Source organism: Citrus sinensis, chromosome 3 (assembly GCF_022201045.2).
Source record: "Citrus sinensis cultivar Valencia sweet orange chromosome 3, DVS_A1.0, whole genome shotgun sequence".
Classification (NCBI taxonomy): Eukaryota; Viridiplantae; Streptophyta; class Magnoliopsida; order Sapindales; family Rutaceae; genus Citrus; species Citrus sinensis.
Genome location: NC_068558.1, coordinates 17,037,930 through 17,058,046, shown reverse-complemented (window position 1 = coordinate 17,058,046; position 20,117 = coordinate 17,037,930). Strand labels below are relative to the sequence as shown.

The window sequence follows — 20,117 nt, the reverse complement described above, 5'->3', positions numbered from 1 at the left end:
TAAATCAAGTGAGCAAGGATTTCTTTGGCTTCACACATGGCTGTAGTTAATTGACTAAGCTTGACTCGGTAACTTAGCTATGCTAAGTCAAATTAACTGCAAGCCAAGGTAAACAGCTAAGTAATATACTTAAGATATCGCTAAATTTAGTTGCACAGCATGTTTTATAAATAAGGGTGCAAAGCCGTCTATATGATATACAATTCCAAATCAATTCAATTTTCTGCCTAACTTTACGTATCTAGCTAGCTCTCTTATGCTTTATATTATTTACTTAAACTACAATTATTTCTTGTTAAAAATTATAACATGTTATCAGCATGACTATTGCTTTGGTATAAGAAGAATCTTATCCCTTACTCTTCATTTTACTTGTTTATTTAATAAAACTATGCTTATAAGTATGCTATGTGGTCACCATTAATTTGAATATTTCACATTAGAAAATAAGGCTAGTTATTTTATTTTATTACTAACATTGCAAGCGAAGCCGAAGAATCAAGATTGAAGTGTAAATCAAGGCCGAAGTGTATGAAATTCAGATTGAAAGCCTTACAATATCAAAATTGAAGCCTTTACATCTAAAGCCATAAATTTGACAGATGTTGAAGCCCTTAAAGATGTCAAACTCAATGAAGATTAGGGGTGGGCGCGGTTCGGTTCGGTTCGGTTTTTTACTAAATTTTTCATAATCATTTGATTATGATTATTTTAAAATCATAATCGCGATTAATCAAATTACCGAAATAATTAAATATTCGATTAATCGAAATAATTCGATTCGATTCGGTTCGATTATTTTGATTATGGGCCTATTGGACTTATTTTGAGCTTTTTTAAATTTAAAACCTTAAATTAATAAATTTACCACAAACATAAAAAATTAACAAACAAAAAATCAAAATATGTCTCAAAGTATGTTCAAGAATGAAATAACATGTTCAAATAAAGACCCATACATAAAAGATAAAAATTTATTTAAACAAACGATTTGTTTCTTAGTTAAAAGTTTTTAATCTTTTACTGCTTTTATTATTATCCCCATTTTCGTGATTGTTGGGACATGTGTCAAATCATAGGTGGAAGCCTCTAAAAAATAAAAATTAACCAAAAAATCAATTTAGATTATAGTTTAATTAAGGATCCATATAGAGTTAGTTAGCAGAACCAGCTGGAAAATGTTTTTGTCTGAACCTGTTGGAAAAAATTAATACTTGCTGGCGTTTTTTATTAATTAATTTAGTTATGAATATACAAACTTAAAAAGTCATGAATGAGACGTATTTGAACTTGCTTTAGACCTTTAGTTTTCATCATTAGTAAAGACAACACCAGCAATTCATAGCACCAGCATTTAGTTATGAACCTGCTTTACGTGCTCTGGAAAATATCAGTGAATCCAGCAATTCACCGCACACTATAGAGAACATTTTCAAACACAGCTCTAAGATATAAAAATCATGATCAATCTCAACAGTATCCAGTTTGCGATTTGGGAAAAGAAACTGAAAAAACCAATCATTCAATCATCTTTCAATCAAAGAAACAAACCATATCTCACCCAAATGGGGGAAAAGAAAAAACAAAAGAATGAATCAGAAATCAAAATTCAATTTTGGTATACAAATTAGTAGTCATGGGTATAACTAAATACAGCATCTCAAGTGAACGAACCTCAACAAATTACGAAACGAAACACGAAACAATCAGCAGCAGCTCAAGTTATTGGTTTTTATTCTCTGCAAAAACAGAACAAACCAGGCAAAAACGGCAGCGATATTTACATAACTCAAGCACATTAACAAAAACATGGGAACAAGGAAAAAGAAATGAACTTTAAACCAAATTCATAAAACCGAAACGAAAAATGGAACCTTTTTCGTTCGATTTTTTGTTCTACTGAGAGATTTTGTTGACAAAAACAAAAGAATCTTTGCGGTGAGCCCACTATATTCAGACAAATAATGGTAGCAGGGGAGCACAGTGACAGCAGCAACGAGCAGCGGTGACGACTGACGGGCAGTGGCGACGAACAGCGGGGACGAGATTCCAACGGTTGAAGGTGTTGCGGGTGAAGGTCACGAGTTCAGCCTTGTTTAGTTTAGACTTCAGATTTTAGGGATTGTTATTTGACATTCGGTTTATTTGATATCCGGTTCGGTTTTTTGGTTTTTTTTAAAATCGAAAACCGAACCGATTGGTTTTACTATTTTTATTATATTACTCATTCGGTTTTTTAGATGTAAAAAAACCGCACAAAAATTGAACCGTTCGATTCAGTTCGGTTTTTGATTAATCCGTTTTTTTTTTCCCACTCCTAATGAAGATAGCATTTGAAGCCTTTGATATATGCGATGGAAAATGTTTTACATAGGTCCTTGATTCAGATATTCACCCTGATGCCATGGGCCTCGGCAACAAAATTAAGCCTAGCAAAAATGAATTTGCTCAAGAACGCATCAAGACTGTAATCTTTCTTCACCATCATATCTCATTGTAAAGGACCCACATGTCTTTTGGAACATTACATGATAGATATGACCAATAAAAGTCAATTATATTTCCAAATTCTCGAAGCGAATGAAATCAACTTCAACTGCAAGATTTCAAGTTAGTTCATAATTAGAACTCTATGCTTTACAGAATCACATCACAATTGAAACTATGTGAAGGAAATATTACTGATGAAGATATGTTAGAGATGACCTTCTCAACATTTCATGCATCAAACATGGTTCTACAGTAATAATATCGAGCTTGTGAGTACAAGTATTTTGACCTAATTTCATGCCTTTTTTTTATTGCTGAGAAGAATAATGAATTGCTAATGAAGATTATCAAGCTCATTTGACTGTTACAAAGCCATTTCCGAAAGCAAACACCACTTTTGAAGCAAATGTTGTTTCAACGGTCATAGTGAGAATCAAAGATGCTATAAACATTATAACTATAATCATGGTCGTGGTTGAGTGTGGTTATAGTCGTAATCGTGGTTACAATTATTAACCATGTGATGATTACAATAAAAGTAATCAAAATTGGAAGAATGATAAAGCAAAATCTTCCTAAAGTAAGGTTCAAGAAAGCACCTATAAGGCAGTGTTTACTTTCTGGAGTGGAAGTGTGGAGTGTGGATTCCTCTCACTCCAGTGTTTACTTACCTTAAAAAAGGGGGGAGTGGGAGTGGGAATCCGTGGGTCCCATCCAATTTTGGAGTGGGGAGTGGGATTCCCACTCCCATGGGGAGAGGTGGGAGTGGGAATCCACTCCCCCCTCTTCCCATTTTATCCTTATAAAAATAAATAAATAAACAATATTTAATAAAATAAATAAATAAATAATATTTAATAAATTATGTTCTTGATTTCTGTCCTAACATTAATAGGATGTCTAAACCCTTGCATGATAGATTAAAGAAAAAACATGTTCCTTGGACAGATGAACATACCAAGGTTGTAAAGTTTATAAAGAATTCTGTGAAAAGCATCTCATGTTTATATCTTGCTAATCCTACATTACCTAAAATTGTTGAAACTGATGCATCTGATTTAGGTTATGGAGGCATATTAAAGCAAAAAGAAAATGATAAAGAACAGATAGTACAATATGTTTCTGCACATTGGAATGATAGTACAATATGTTTGGAGATTGGGTTTTCTTTTTCTTCTTTTGAGAAAATATGGCTTTGGGAAAGGTTTTGTAAGGCAAGCATAAGCTCAGGGGACTTTGTAATGGAACTCATCCATTGTTTTACTTGGTCATCAGAAGAAGTGGTTTTGTAATGGGCACCATGTTTTTCAACCATTTCTATCCAAGATTTAATAGGCATGGCTGAGGAAAGTAATTTGTCTTTAGAAGGGGTAGCTTGGGGTTCTTTAGAGGTTGCTCTAGATTCAGAATCTTTAAGAACAGCTTTACCTTTGTCTTTCTTCTTTGGCGGCATTATCTGTTTTGAAGAAATTCCCGAGTTAGAAAATCAGGAATAAAATTTGTATCACCTTTAATATATTCAATATCAAAATCAAAATAACTTAAAATGGCTTGCCATCGTGCAAAAATCTGTTTTGATGCAATATTTTGAACATCTTTCTCCAAAACATGTTTTGCAGCTTTGCAATCAATTCTAAGTAGGAATTTTTGATTTAATAAATCACTTTGAAATTTTGTAATGCATAAAACAATGGAAAGGATTTCTTTTTTGATAGTAGAATAATTTCTCTGGCAATCATTCCATTGATCACGGTGAACCTTCTGTCCAAATTCGAGCTTCACTTTAAAAAATTCCAAAACCAAATGATTCAGAGGCAAATTTAAGTAGTATTATTCAACAGAATAATTTCTGTAATACTAACTTAAATACAATCGGAAAGCAGTTGACTAGGATAGAAAACCAAATTCAGAAGTCAACTATTACTGTTCCATCAATTTCTCCTATTCCAACAAAATCGGATTCTGACAAAAAGCTTAAGGAACCTATTTTCAAACCCTTTCAAGTTTCGAAAACTAGCCAAAAGCTTGTTCAAGAGTCGAAATCAGATTTTGCTAAAGCCATTAGAGAACAATTAGATAGGATAAAAGCTGCTTCTTCCTCATCTAGCAAAGTTCAGATAGCCCCTGATACTCCTCAATCTAGCAAGATTGGAGTATTAGAACAAGACCAAATGTCTATAGCCTCTTCTGATATAGAAGCATTCAAAGAAGAACCTTATACTCCTAAAGCCAACAAAATTCATTGGGAAATAGCCCTTCCAACTGTCAAGACTCCACCGGATCTAGCAATAGATAATAGACCAAGTGCATTAAATCAATCCCGATATAATGCATCTTCAGTCTATGAGTGGAATATTGACGGCATGTCCGAATACAATATCCTAGGATTGTTGCAACAAATGACAATGGCAGCCAATGCCTATAAAACCCAAGCAGGAACTTCTGATCGTGCCATATCAGAAATCCTCATTGCCGGTTTTACTGGTCAATTAAAAGGTTGGTGGGATCATCTTCTCACTAATCAGCAACAATTAGACATTCTAAATTCCATTCAAGTCGATGAAAATGGAGCCCCTATTTTTGATGAGTTCAACAATCCAATTCAGGATGCTGTTGCTACTCTAATTTTAACCATTTCCCTCCATTTCATTGGTGACCCTTCACACCTTCGTGATAAAAACGCTGAGTTACTACATAATTTAAGATGTAGGAAACTTAGTGAATTTAAACACAAGATTTTAAACACGAAACTCTAAACAATAAAACACTTTCCTCCCCTTGGCTCTAATACCAGAACGAAATAGCCTGAGCACGAAGCTTTATCAGAAAATCTGGATGAGGTGGTACTGACTCAATGTTTTCTACTTTAATATCACCATCATCAGGATTAGATTCATTGTCTGAATTATCCTGCAATTGCTTTTGTAAAAGAAGTTGGATAGTATCAAAATCACTTTTTTGTTTTTCTTTTAAATCTCTGATTTCACATTTGATTTCTTTTATCTCTTTCTGAAGATCTTGGATATTAGGAACCGTCTTTTTTGTTTTCTTTTTATCCAAAATTTGAGTAAGATCATAAGAATTCTTTTTAACAATTGGGACTTTAGAAGTCTCGGCTTTATTAAAATCTAAAGTTTTCAAAAGTTTATCAAGATATTCTTTTTGAAGATTTGGATCAGAAATATGCTTTACAAGTTCAAGAAAAGTTTCTTGGTCTTTAGTCAAAACATTGATTTTCTTTAAATATGAATCAGATTCATATTCACTACTGCTAGATACAGAGTCATCTGAGTCAAAAAGCTTATCAACTTGATATGGATCACTGTCTCCCGACATGGAAGATTCGGAATCAGAAGATTCGACAAGAAGGGAGGCTAATTTGGAAAGGATCTCTTCATCGAGGTCAAGTTCATGAAGCTTTTTGTTCATCCTGCAATAATTTGCAGTATGACCTTTCATGCCACATTTATGACATATATCTTCTTTGTAATTGAAAGGAGTCTTTGGTTTGGCTCTAAACTCTTTTCTTTTAGAGAATTTGGGTTTCTTATAAGGCCTCGAAGGTTTCTTATAAGGAAGTTCTCTAAAATTACGGAAGGGTTTCCTAAAATTTTTTTATTTGTAATGTTTCCTGCGGGGTTTAGTAGAACACTCGCCATTACAATCCTTGGAGATAGAAGTTTTAAAGGGGTCATAATTGAATTGTTTACAGAAACTGCCTAATTCTTGTTTAGACTTCTTAAGCTCCCACTTAAGTCGTTTCTGTAATTTCAAATCTTGACAAATCTTTAATCCTTCTTTATTGACAAAACTAACGAGTTCACCATAGGTGAGCTCATCATAAGGAATACGGTTATCATAAAGGGCTTTAATGGAATTTCTTACCTTTTCACCTAGAAGAGTAGGTAATCCAGCGAGAAATTTTTCTTTCCAAGTTATATGATTTGTATCATCCCTTAGAAATAGTCTGGTAAAAAATTTAGATTTTGAAAATGGGTTTAATGAAGGAATGCCTGAGCACGAAGCTTTATCAGAAAATCTGGATGAGGTAGATCTCCTGAATGACAGTTTGACTTTACCATCGGAATACTGAGTCACATTTTGCAACTCTGTATTGGGCTCAAGTTGTTTCGGAATCGCTGGTGGAGCGGCTCCTTCAAGGATCCATTCCTCTGGAAGATTTACATCTTTCTATTTGATTGGTTTAGGAATGACCGTGTTTGCTTTGGACAAATCAGTCTGCAAGAGAAGGGTCTTTCCCAACCATCACCTTCAAAGAAAACCTCCGATTGGTTTGATAAAACCCATTTTCAAAATATTATTTCTTTAGAAGATGGATTTTACCATGCTGATCCTTTCCAAGCAATTTCAAAGTTTTTCCCTAAGGGCTGGTTTTTTAAACCATGGGATTTAACAAAACCCCAGTCCTACTATCAAAGCATTTTAGAAATCACTGATTCAGTTAAGTTCAAACATTTCTTTCTCAGTGAATCTCATTCAGAACCAGCCTATTCCACGGCTACTATTTTACCAGACTATTTCTAAGGGATGATGCAAATCATATAACTTGTGGGATTGATTTGCATACAAATCCAGCGAGAAATTTGTGGTAACAATTTTAGGTAATGTAGGATTAGCAAGATATAAACATGGGATGCTTTTCACAGAATTCTTTATAAGCTTTACAACCTTGGTATGTTCATCTGTCCAAGGAACATGTTTTTTCTTTAATCTATCATGCAAGGGTTTAGACATCCTATTAATGTTAGGACAGAAATCAAGAACATAATTTAAACTTCCAAGAAATCTTTGTAATTGGGTTTTGTCAAGAATTTTATCAGGAAATTTATCAGCAAACAAAAGAGATCTCTCAATTGGAGTGATTGTTCCTTTAGAAATATGATGACCAAGGAATCTGACTTTTGTTTGAAATAAAGAAACTTTAGAACTAGAAATTGCCAATCCAGCCTTTCTGGTGGCAAAATAAAAAGTCTTTAAATGTTTGAAATGTTGATCGATAGAATTTGAAAATATCAATACATCGTCAATGTAAACAATGTAAAAATCAGAATAAGGATTATAAATATCATTCATAATTCTTTGAAATTCTGAAGGTGCATTCTTTAAACCAAAGGGCATAACAGTCCACTCATACTGTCCAAATGGAACAGTAAAAGCAGTTTTGTAACGGTCATTAAGATGAATTTAAATTTGCCAAAAACCAAATTTCATGTCGAATTTTGAAAAAATAAGAGCAGAACATAGTTTTTGGAGTAAATCCTTTTTATTAGGTATTGGATACCTAATCCATTTTAGAGCGTTATTAAGAGGTTTGTAGTTTATAACTAATCTAGGAGTGCCTCTTTCAATTTCAGAATTTTTATTAACATAAAAAGCGGCACAAGACCATGGGGACCTTGACTTAACAACGAGTCCTTTTGACTCTAAATCTTTGATTTCATTTTTGCAATGTTGTTCCAATTCCATGTTCATCTGGATTGGACGTGCTTTAGTGGGGATTTGTCTTTCATTAAAAGAAGTTTCATAAGGTAGATCTACCATGTGTTGTTTTCTGTCCCAAAAAGCAGAAGGTAGATCAGCACAAATTTCTTTTTCAATGAGAGTTTTGAAATCAGAAATCTTTCTTTTAATGAAATCACTTTGTAGTTGGCTTTCAATTCTTTGTAAGTTTAAATCCTTTTGTAAAAACATTAGATCACACTGTTTTGATTTAAGTAGGTTATTTATTCTGTTTTGATAAACAGAACATGCTTTAACAATATTCAAATTCCTTGTTTTAGGTTTTTCTATAAAAGGAAAAACAAGTTTCTTGTTTTTTGCTTTGAAGGATATACTATCATAATTGACAGTATATGGAGTTATGAGATTTACAAAAAGAGTTCCCAAAATGATGGCATGATGAATATGATTTGTGAGGACAAAAGAAGTTTTAAAATCAAAACCATTATTATGGATTGAGGCTTCAACCTTGGAACTGACATTCAGTTTTGAATTATTAGCGGCAGAAAGTCTTTCTTTTGTTTTTTCATGAAATCTTTTGGGGACGATGTCTTCTCTAATGCAATTTAAATCGGCGCCAGTATCAAAAAGGGCAATGGCGTCCATTGCAAATTCATCAGAAAAGATTAAAGTGACTTTAATCAAATACTTTCTTGTGGTGATTTGCTTTAAATGTTACATAAAATTAAATTGCTGAAATTTAAATTGCTGAAATTTAAAGTGCGGAAATGAAATTGCTTTAAATAAAATTACAAATGCTTTAATAAGACTGGAATGAAATGCTTACATCTGTTGGTTTTCTTTGTAGAGAAGAAAGGGAAATAATGGGAAATTAATCTGAAGACAGGAGAAATTCCTTTTTGTCTTCGGATTCCAGATTCCTATTTCCGGAGAGAGAGAGAGAGAGGAGTTTTAGAGAGAAGGGAGAGAATTTTTTAGAGAAAGAAGAGAGAGAAGTTCTAAACTTTGAAATGAAAACCTGAGGAGTCTGAGTCTTCCTCTCGGTTTTTATACAAAGATCTTTAAACTGTTCACTGTAGCGGGATTTTAAGTGCACAGTAAGGTCTGGAAATCCGCACTGTTCACTGTAGCGGAGTTTTAAGTGCACAGTAACATTTGGATCGTACCTTTGAATAGTTGATTCTTTGTACAAAAATTGAAATACGATACGGGTGAAGAGACATGTGCGCTCTCACTTGTGTCCAGAGAACCACCCGAATGTACAGAATTTTTATTTTTTAAGTAAATAACTAAATAGTTATTTACAATGCTTTAAAGGAGAAAAAATTCCAAAACAATCATCTTCATTTTCGTCTCCAAGAGAAATGAATGGTTTTTCATCTTCATCTTCGTCTTCAGAGGTGTCAGCCACTGATGACTTTGACCGGGAGGCGAGGAGCTGTTCCATGGCTTTGAAGTATTCTTTTTCTGTTTTGGCACCTGCCAATAGTGATTGGGCTTTGGACTTTTGGGTTAAAAAGGTTTGTTGGGCTTTTGAATGTGTTATGGTGGGTTGAAGAAGGCCTTTGGCAGAGAGCCAATCTCGGACCAAATTTTCAGTCAATTTTGACTGTTCGTCAAATTTGGACCACCATTTTACTTTAAAGGTTCTTTGAAGGATGAGTTGGGAATCTTGGGTATGAAGCCGAAGGTTCCACATCCATACCCATGGAAGGAAGAAATTTGTACAGAAACAGAGAAATGGGGGAAACCTTTTCTCGGATTCAGAAGGAGTATAGTGGGCTTTGAAGAGATTTAAACAATGGGTGGCATTCGGGGTTAAAATTTGTGGTATTGGGCCAAAAGTATTCCACCAATGATGGAACCAGTTTGGAAGGCTTTGAACGGTTATTTTTGGGTTAAAGAAAAATAACCAAGAATGAGATTTTTTGGGATTTTGGATAAAAAAGGTGTTATACCAGGCTTGTTGGTAATCCCAGTAGGAATAAGTCCGACAATGAGGTAAACGTGTTTGAAAATTTGTGGTATATGATTTGCATCATCCCTTAGAAATAGTCCCTTAGAAATAAATAAATAATATTTAATAAAATAAATAAATAATATTTAATAAAATAAATAATATCATATTTATTAAAAATCCATCTTTCATTAGAAAGTTCAAATATTTAATAAAATAAATAAATAATATTTAATAAAATAAATAAATAATATTTAATAAAATAAATAAATAATATTTAATAAAATAAATAATATCATATTTATTAAAAATAATAATTATATCATATTTATTTTATTAAATTTAATAAAATAAAAATAAATGAATATTATATTTAAATTAATAATATTAAACATTAATTTTAATAAATATTAATTATTTATTTAATTAATAATAATAAATATTTTATTTTAAAAAAATATTAATTTTGTACTATATTATCAATAATAATATTTCATTTGTGTTGCTATTATTAATAATTTTTATTCACATAATTTAAATTTAAATTAATAAAAAATTATGATTTACATAATTAAGAATATTAGTAATTATTATTAATTTATAAATATAATAAAATATTTATTTTATTTTCCAAATATATTTTTATTAATTTTTTAATTACAAATTATAATTCTGTACATAATGATAAAATTGTAATTTAAAATAATTTACTCCCAATCCAAGACAAAGTAAACAAATAATTAAGATTCTGATTGACAATCCATACTTTCATTTAATCTAAGTAAACACCCTACTCCCACTCCCACTCCACACTCCTAACCCAAGGATTCCCACTCCTCAGGATTCACACTCCAATAAAAAAAGTAAACGCAACATAATAGGTGTGGAGCTACAGGCCATCATTGGTGATTTTACTGTGCATTTATGCATCTTGTTGATATGTATCAAACATCTTTGCAGAAAGAAAAGAATAGAAAAGAATATTAAGATGAATTATGCTATTTCAGTTGATAACACACATAAGGATGTCTCAGACTTTTTCGAACACTATGATGAGAATACAACTGATTTAATTGGCGATGGAGATAGCCATATCGATTAAGATCAACTATTGACTTTTATGGATTGTTTTTTATATGCTTATATTTTTTTTGTATTATATTATAATAATGTCTAATATATGTTTTTCTTTTGTGAAAGGATCTAGATCTTTGAAGCTCAATTATATGATAGAGAAATGCACATATTATTCTTTATATTAAGAAATACTTCATGAGTTTAAAATTATTTGAAGCTAATATGAATATCATCTCAGGTCCTGCGGATCTAATTGTGGACTCGAGGAGAGCCTCGTTCATATCATTTGAGCTTTAAAGATATTTTTCATAATGTCTCGAGCTAGAAACTTACATTGGAGAAGCTTTCAGTTATCTCATCTGGCTTATATTATATGACAATAAAAGAAGTAAAGAGCTACTTAGTCATAAACTGGAAACTTGATGATCCAAAAGCTTTTATTCTTTGGCAAGATCGTCTCAGTCATCTTAGATCAAGTATATGTGTAGAATTATTGAGAATTCTCATGAAAAACCTTTAAAGAATTTAGAGATTCTTTTATCTAGTAAAAATACTTGCACTGCTATTCTCAAGATGTATTAATAATTAGACCATCTATTTTTAAGATTGATCTTGAATCTTCATCATTGTTATAAAAGTTTAGGGAGATACTTATAGACCTATTAACCTACCTAATGCTATATTTCCTTATTTTATAGTCTTGATTAATGCATCCATGCAATAGTCCCAAATTTTTCTATTATCTATACATAAAGTTGCATTTGCTAGATTACTTGCACAAATTATTAGGTAACAAGAGCGATTTTCAAATTATCTAATCATTGATATACAACTAGCTAATGCTGGGAATTTCATTTATAAGGTTTTTGATAATTACCGCATTTCAGTTGGGATTGATGAGCACCACATGTTGATACTTAGAATGGATTAGCAGAATCATTCATCAAACATCTTTAGATAATTGTAACAACTTTGTTATTATGTACTTAATTATCTACTTCTACATAGTGGACATGCTATTTTGCATGTTGTGGTATTGGTATGCTTTAGGATTACTATTCTCGCCAATATTACGTAAGTTTTACAATTAGTTTTAGGGTATCAACCTAATATGCACTATTTGTGCACCTTTAGTTATGTTGTAAAAGTGCTTGTTGCACCTCCTTAGTGTACTAAAATGAGACCTCAATGACGTTTAAGAACCTATATGGATTTTGACTCGCTGTCTGTTATAAGATATTTTAAACCCATTAAAAGTGATTTATTTACCATGTTTTACAAATTTTCATTTTGATAAGATAAAATATTTTCTATTAGGAGGGAAAAAGCTGTCATATGATGATGGGCATGAGCTTTCATGACAAGTAAGAAACTTGTCTCATCTATATTTTTTAACCACCCAAAGTGAAAATGGAGTGTGGAAGATAATTTACTTACAACAAATTGTAAATTAATTCCCAGATGCATTTATAGATGCATGCAAACTATCCAAGTCATATGCACCATCTACAAATATACTTGAATAGGTAATAGTTCATACTCAACATTCTGATAGAAAAGCAGTTGATGAATTGTCTATAGCACGCTTGAAGCATGGTAAACCACTTTTAAAAGATAGTATTCCATGAAAAAGAAAAACAAGAGTTTGGATCTTGTTACTATGAATGATCAAATTATAAGTAAAAGTGCTACTTTAGAGCAAAAGGTCCTTGATAAGGCCTGTGTCTCCACAATGATAGTATCTCCTAAAGATGAAAAATACCTAGATGTCGACCAAGCTCTTGATGTGGCTCAAAATGAAGAAAAGTCTACAAATTTGGCTTATATACCAAAATTGTAAAATCTCAAAGAGCAATCATCAACTTTATTTTTGCATTTGTAGTAGCTACTAATTCACTAAACCACAATCCGTCAATAAATGTAGACTAAGATATAACTGGTCTTACTTGGAAGAATTAATCTATGCAAAATTGACTTTTTAAGAAAAATTTGATGTTTTTGGACTTGTTGTCCAAACACCTACTAGTGTTAATCCTATTGGAGGTATTTGTTTGAAAAAAAAAAAAAACAAGGCTACTAGATATAAAGCATTACTTGTTGCACAAGGTTTTTTTTTCAGAGACCAGGTATTGATTATTTGAAGACACATTCAATGGTATGCATGTAGCTAAATTCCAATTCTTGATTAGTTTGGTTGTTTTTTAGTGGCTTGATGGATGTAGTGACATGTTATATGTATAAATTATTCACATTTCCTACATGTCTTTCTATATTTATAAAGAAGTCATAATTAGGATTTGTTGTTGTCGGAATTTATGTTGATGATACAAATTTAATTAGAATCCTAAAAATCTCCAAAAGACTGGTGATTATTTGAAAAGGGAGTTTGAAACAAAAGATTTAAGAAAAAAAATAGATATTGTTTCGGGCTACAGATGCAGATCAAGCATAGGTTTAATGATATCTTTGTCGATCAATCAAATTATACTAAGATGATAAAATGTTTCAATATGAATAAAGCTTACACGTTAAGTACCCTAATAGTAATCGAGTCTCTTGATCCTATAAAAGATCTATTTTGTCTTAAAGAGGATAATGAGTAGGTACCTGGTCCAGAAGTACCATATTTGAATGTCATTGGTGCCTTGAAATATTTAACCTAATGAAGTAGATCGGGCATAGCTTTTCCATTAAATTTGTTAGTAAAATTTAGTTTTGAACCAACTAAAGGCTATTGGATTAATGGTGTTAAACATATTTTTTGTTATCTGAGTGAAACTATTGATTTGGGTTTATTTTATTCTAATGAACAAAAAATCTAGGTCTTGTTGGTTATGCAGATGCATGTTATATTTTTTATTCTCGTAGAGCTTGTTCGCCGATCGGATATGTTTTTACTTATAATAAAACAGTGATTTCTTGGAAACATATGAAGTATAATCTTATGCTACATCCTTCAATTACTCTGAGATTCTTGCACTATATGAAGTAAGTAGAGAATGTGTATGGTTGCAGTTCATCATCCATCATATAGAGTGTGTTTGTAAATTATCCTTAAGTGAAAATGTCCCAATGGTTATATATGAAAATAATGCTACATGTATAGCTCAATCAAAGGAGAATATATTAAAGGAGAACAGACAAATATATCTAGTCAAAATTCTTCTATACTCATAAGCTCCAACAAAATAATAAGTTTGATATCAACTAGATATGCTCTACATAAAAATTTATAGATATGCTTACTAAAGCTCTAACTGCATTAACATTTAAAAAGATAGTATATGACATCGGCATGTGCCGTTTAAATACATTGTTGAGCTGATCATCAAGGGGAGCAACCCTTAAGGAGAGTGCCAATTAGGGGAGCACTTACCAAAGAGAGCATTATCTTATAAGAGAATAACTTCTACAGCTAAACTAGACACGTGTACACTACACTTTTTTTTTAACTAGGTTTCCTATTGAGTTTTAACTGACAAAGGTTTCTAACAAGACAATTTTCAAGCATGTCCAACACTACTTTATGATTCATTAAATTGTATTTCTTTTGGTAGATTTTTATTCTAATAGGCTTTCCTTATAAATGGCAAGTACAATTGTCATAAATTAATTAGTGGATATTCAAAGAAAAGTGTAATACAAGTGGGTGGCTATCTACCATGAGATTTAATTAGAGTATGCATCGCTAGTTACAACTGACTAAGTAATCAAGTTAGCAAAGCAACATATGAAGACAAAGCCAATTAAGACAAGTGTGGAGATAAATCTAGTGAGCAAGGACTTGTATGGCTACACACATAGCTCTAGTTAATTAGCTATGCTTGACTAGATAACTTGGCCAAGCTAAGTCAAATATAGTGCAAGCCAAAGTAAATAGCTAAGCTATGTTACCAATGGGCCTTTGGTCTAATGGGAGAAGCCTTACACTTATAATGTTGAGTGCAAATGTTCGAGCCTCCATAAGAGCTTTATAGGGGTTAATTTCAGTATTTCATCAATTATCAACATAATTGAGTGGAGACAGTCTCTCTCTTACGAAATGTGAGTGGAGTATGCACCCCTCGAATGTATGGGCAAGTGCTTCAGTGTGTCAATATATGGTGGTGGTCCCAGTTCACATTTCGTAGGCACCCCTCGAATATTAGAAAAAGTTTAAAATGTATGGGCAAGTGCTTTAGTGTGTCAATGTATGACGGTGGTCCCAGTTATATAGTATGATTGTAAATATTAATTGTAATGTTTGATGTAATGTCAGTACCATCTGTATATAACGGACTTAAAAAAAAGGATTGTCACTTTCCCCCCTACAGTAATTAATATATGTTTACAATATTACCCTTATTTTTAACTACTCTTTTATTTACATTTATTATAAATTAAATAAATTACATGAATAGAAACTAAATAAAAAAATTAAGTATTAAAAACAAGAAATATATGTTTTGATATGAGCAAAAAAATTAATAATAAAATTTTTTCTTGTAATTATTTATTTTGTGAACATTTTCTTATAATAAATATTTTGTAATATTTTAAAATTAAATGCAAAGTATAGGCAAAATATTTTATTATTTATCTTATAATAAATTTTTATTTGTTGTTCAAGTTTTCTTATAATAATTTTTTTTATCATTTTACTAATAATTTTCTTATATATTTTTTATAAGAAATTTTTCACAAAATAAATAAGTATAAAAAAATTTATTATTAATTTTTTTGTTCATATCAAAACATATATTTCTTGTTTTTAATATTTAATTTTTTATTTAATTTTTATTCATATAATTTATTTAATTTATAATAAATATAAATTAAAGAGTAGTTGAAAATAAGGATAATATTAAAAATTTATGCTATTAGGGAGTTTTTAACTATTATAAAAACAGCAAAAAATAATAATATATATTAATTACTGTAGGAGAAAAATTAGTTATCTCTCAAAAAAAAAAAAAAAAAAAAGCCATGTTCAAATGAAGCGTGTCCAAATGTATTGCTTTTTTCATGCGAAGACAATAATGAAATTGGTACAATTAAAAGGCAGTGTGAATGAAGCTGAAGCGTGTCCAAATGTCTTGCTTTTTTCATGCGAAGACAATAATGAAAATGGTACAATTGGTGGCTCCACTGTACTCCATAACCGTCTTGCTTTTCACAACTGACAAAGCAAAACGTGAATCATGGAACTTCCGAATAAAAAATTAAAAAAAAAAAACAGAAGAAGGAGAAAAGAAAAGAAATATCTAGAAATATCTAATGCTTACGAGTTTCCTTGCTTCCCATTTCATTTCTGCAACGGTATTACAGGGACAATATACCGCATAATCCGGACATCATCAAATGATTCTACTCAATCTGTATTTTTAACGATTTTTTCACCTTTTGGAGATGGCTAGATTGTGAATTTCAGTACCCAAGAATAATGGAGTCGAATCCTTCCCCAACATCTATTCACTATTTGATGCTTTGAGTTTGATAAAACTAAAGAAAAGTTGGTGGTTGACACAAGACATATTGTTAACAAGACATATTGGTAAAGAAATTAAAAAAAACTATAAACAGAGTTTTTTGTTTTTTGTTTTGTTTTTTTCCCTTTTAAGTCTAATTGCAATGTGGAGGAATAAGAGTCAACATCCGAAAGAGAATTTGAATAATTTTGATCAAATTGGAGCACAGAATCTCTCTCTCTCTCTCTCTTGATTTCTTTATATTTTTACAGCTAATAAGTAATTAAAAGTTTTCCAAGGCTTACCAGCTTCGAGACGCCTTTTAAAAATTCACGCGGAAGCTTCCAAGTTTTGGGAAAAGGATTGGTGGCACCTTTCACTTACATTTTGTTTATTAATATTGTGTATGCCTTCTTGGTAAGTTGTTATATGCACACAAGTTATCACATCAAGCTAATTAAATCTTTATTTAAATTAATCCAGCTAAGTCTTTGCATTGCATGCATTCTTTTCACTAGAAACCAGCAAACTCTTAACTAGCTTTTGATTTAATAAAATAAATTAGACAAGTCGTTTGACGTATACTAAAAAATTAATCAATCAATTTGTTGGTAAAGATTCAAGAAAACCAATAGCTCAAAAATAGACAGATGAGTAATCCGACACTGTGTTGGACAAATCATTTGACCTAAATATTAATTTGATGTTTAATTGTTCAGCATTAATATTAAAACCAGTGTGAAAATTTAATCACATCTTATTACATGGTTTACTAGTTTCCTACTCAATAGGCATTTGAGGGTTGCATTGATGGATTTCTATAACTCTTTTACGGGAAAAAAAAAAATGAAAACCAAAATCATATATGACTAAAAAATAATCTATTAAAAGTGAGTATTTGTCAAGATTAAAAATATTTCTGTAATTTTAGTATCATTTTTCGTACATACCGAAAGCAATTTGTTTTGTTTTAAAAATATTTTCATCAACAAAGTATCAGTCGAATTTTTAATATTTTTATTCTTGATATACGCACAATGTTAAATAAATCATTCAACCCAAAAGTTTAAACAATTAGAAAAGAGTCCAAATATAAGTACAGTAAAATCTCCCTAATAATTATCTATAAATTACCCAAAAAAAAAGATGTGTTACATTAAAAGTTTAAAATATAATAAACTGCTTTTCTCAAGTTGCTTGGTATAATGAAACAAAAACCCTCCTTAACTACACCAACTGCGCGATGTTTCGTTGCAGCAACAAAGATGGAAAAGAATGGCAGCATATTAAATAAAAGAACAAGAATACACTACTAGCCATTTTTATTTATATAATTGTTGGTGGTAAAATTTGGGTACAATTAGAGTGTGACAAATGTGCTATAGTGCTCATGACCAATATGCCCTTCTAAAATGTGAGAGAAAATTAAAAAGACAAAGTAAAATAAAATATCTCAAGAAAAAAGCATGATCCATCCTATTAACTTAAAAAGTGCAAAAAATGACTCTTAAAATGCCCTAAGGTTGCCACATGTCAATGAAGGGCTATTGTACCAATGACAGAACCTCCACTAAGGTTGTTACATGTCAACATGATATGATCCCTACATGGATCATCTCATAACACCTCTCCAATTGTCACATGCACCAAGAAAAAGAAAGGGAACTAGCTCAGATAACACAATGAAGTCACCAACTCCTACAACCCAATTGACTCATTTGAAATAAGCTAATAGGATATCAAGAAATGATATCATAGGGGACAATCTCACAGCTAAGATATGTCCCGGTTAAAAAGGCTAAATGACTCAAGTTTAATAGTCAAATTATTGATAAACCATTACCTGAGGAGGAGAATGACTTATTACAGCCCGTTGCGTGTCCAAAAAGACATTAAGATGCCCTCAATGGCACTTCTTATATTAGGTCAGGTCAGTCTTAACAAAACAGGTTCAACATTTTCCATACAACTTTTAATTTTTCACTTGTTTTAAGATCTCTCAAAAACACATCATCTTTTCTAACACTTGCTGGACTTAACCATCATATTGCCATTTCGACCACAGCTGGCATCTCTTTTAGCAGCTATTTTCTCTTATTTTCAAGGTCATGTCAGCTCTATTCACCCTAGAAAATTCTTCTAAGGTGATTTATCTTTATTATTCACAAAACTACCTTTCAAAATAAAGCTCTTATAATATTTTTGGACTGAACCAAAATCAGACTGAAAATATTTTATCTTATTTTCAAGGCCTCTCATCTCTGACTTACAAATACTCATTCTTGGAAAGTCTAGAAATTCGATTCTTAAAGCTACTTGAAACCCACTTTTCACTGAATAGTTGCCTTATTTATCATAGTACCACACAGCTTAATCAAGCTTTGGATATCTTGGAAAGGGAAGCAAAATCTTGTCAACATCCTCAAGCAAAAAATGTTGACCTATTAGATTTTAATTCCATTTATGCTCTTGTTAATCAAACTTAATATTATGGTCTCCAATGGCAATGTTGGGGAAGACATAATCTTAAAAGTCACTAGTCTTGGAACCCACTTGCTTTTATAGATCATCACATGTGTTTATCCCTAACCCTCCATCTCAATCCATTGTGGAGCACTTATCTTCCCCATAGTATTTTCCTTCGTATAAAAGATGGCATTCGTCCTAGGTTAGCATTAAAAAATCTCAATTGTTGAAACATCAAGCTTTTAAAACCTTTGCCATTAAGAAGTCTAGTGATTAAATGATTCTCCATCCTTGCTTTACCATTAAAATTTGGTTAAAACTAGTCATATCTCTAAATCTCATTCCTTATTTACCTTTAGATTTGCATAGTTTATGTTGTCTAGCCCAATGAACACTTACTTGACTTCCTTTAGATCCTCACTAAAATCTTGCTATTGCTATTTGAATGTTGTCACATATCCCAATTGGAATTCTGAATACGCTTATGGCAAATACTAGAATTGGTTGAGCTATTGTTTTAAAAACAAATTCTCTTCCACTACTCGAGAATAGCTTACTATGCTAATTAGATGTCTTATTCAAAACTCTTAACTTGATATCATTGAAAAAGGTCACTTTCTTTCTATCTACTATGAATAGCAGTCCAAGATATTTCTTAGAAAAATATATATAGCTAAAAAAATAAAATTGACAATTGCAATCTGACCAACTAAAGTGTTCCCTCTGGAGAGCATTGATGATTTCTCATAGTTAAATATTTGACAAGAGGCAACAGTATAATTATTAAGAATAGTCTTTAGACTATTACAGTATCCAATGGTTGCCTTTGTCAAAATAAAGCTATCATTTATAAAAATAAGACGTTATATGGATAGTTCTTTATTAAACCTCACTCGCTGAATCAATTACTTTGATTCTTCCTATAACAACAAACTTGAAAAAGCCCATGCACATAATACGAGCAAATATAGAGACAAAGAACAACCTTGCTTTAATCCCCTTTGAAGGTGTATTAGCCTTTTAGTCACTCCATTAATAAAAAATGAGGAAGATTCTGTAAAGGTTCATCTCATTATTAAATCAATTCATTTTATTAAAAGTCCTAATCTTCATTGTAGGGGGCTTGGCCTATGATTTCTGGGTATCCGATTCAAAAGACCAGCCTATTAGGTGGAGCGACCTATTCTTATAAACTCAAA

General features: G+C 31.4%; 1 long non-coding RNA gene across 1 annotated transcript; it reads right to left on the bottom strand.

The window, feature by feature from the left end:
• Positions 1-1,497: 1,497 nt before the first annotated feature.
• Positions 1,498-2,332, bottom strand: LOC127901255 (uncharacterized). Its single transcript, XR_008053400.1, has 2 exons — positions 1,875-2,332; positions 1,498-1,739 (listed from the first exon to the last, which is right to left on the bottom strand). It is a non-coding gene; the product is annotated as an uncharacterized LOC127901255 (long non-coding RNA).
• Between the last annotated feature and the right edge of the window lie 17,785 nt (positions 2,333-20,117).